This window comes from Rhinopithecus bieti, unplaced genomic scaffold (genome assembly GCF_001698545.2).
Source record: "Rhinopithecus bieti isolate Rb0 unplaced genomic scaffold, ASM169854v2 scaffold_15813, whole genome shotgun sequence".
NCBI classification, from domain to species: Eukaryota; Metazoa; Chordata; class Mammalia; order Primates; family Cercopithecidae; genus Rhinopithecus; species Rhinopithecus bieti.
Genome location: NW_016809040.1, coordinates 296,502 through 297,777, shown reverse-complemented (window position 1 = coordinate 297,777; position 1,276 = coordinate 296,502).

Sequence of the window (1,276 nt, the reverse complement as noted above, 5' to 3'; positions counted from 1 at the left end):
AAAAAAAAAAAAAAAAAAAAAGTTGGGGGGGGTGGGCAGGGGAGGTAATTTAGACTAAATGCTATTCCTTGTGCTCCTGAACCTGATAATTTTGGAGGCCAAAGCAGAATTTCCTGGATAACCATAACCAAGGACACGGCCTATTATAAAATAACTGGGATACAGTTTCCACGTATAAGGTCAACTAGAGGTTGGTTATCCCTATTTCAAACTCTTATCCCTTCTGTTTTGCCATTAAACTCAGAAATCAACTGATAATTTCAAAATAGAATTCCATTTACAAAATTACATTCCATTTCTCTATTTTTGAAGAGTATGTATTTTTCCATAAGGTGAGGTCACTTGTAGTAGGCTTGCTGATGGGTAGGTCCTGAAATGAGAACAAAACTGAACCATATGGCTTGAGAATGAGAAATGGACAACAGAGTATAATGAGAGCGAATGCAGCGTTGTATCATGGGGGTCCCAGGACTTCTCTGCAAGAGGCTCCCCTCCTATTTGACTGGACCAGGATCTCATGATTGGCAACATTAGTTGCCATTTGAGCCAGCTGAGAGAGGCAGTGGGAAGCCAGGACATCTCAGCCTGCCCAGGAAGGTCTAGGCTGGCCATCTCTAAACCTCTGTCCTCTCAGAGTTTGGAAAACCAGCAGCTGGAGTAGATGTTTTTGTTTTCCAATCAGTAGGATTTTAACCAGTTAAGATGACCAATTAGAATTCTCAACCAGCCCAATCTTGACCTAGCTGGTTTTAGGCAAGATGACTTAATGCACAAGGGACATCTCTATCTAGAGATGGTATTTGTCCCTGCACAGAAAGAACTCTTAAAGAAATTCTGGGGCCATTTATCCATCTGGGTGTTTTAAGTGATGAATAAAGAAATACACACTAGGAAGAATCCTGGGATGGAATTTGTACGACTTAATTGATTTCTAACTCTTTTTCTTATTACAGATCCAACAAAGCTTAACTCAATCTTTTAAAAATGTCCTGTTAGGCCAGGCGCGATGGTGCACACCTTAATCCCAGCACTTTGGGAGGCCGAGGCAGGAGGATCACTTGAATCCATGAGGTGGAGGTTGCAGTGAGCCTGCAGTCCCAGCCGCTCTGGAGGCTGAGGCATGAGAATCGCTTGAACCCCAGAGGCAGAGGATGCAGTGAGCTGAGATTGCGCCACTGCACTATAGCCTGGGTGACAGAGCAAAGAGCAAGAATCTGTCACAAAAAGAATAAGAAGAGGAAGAAGAAGAAGAAGAAGAAGAAGAAGAAGGAGGAGG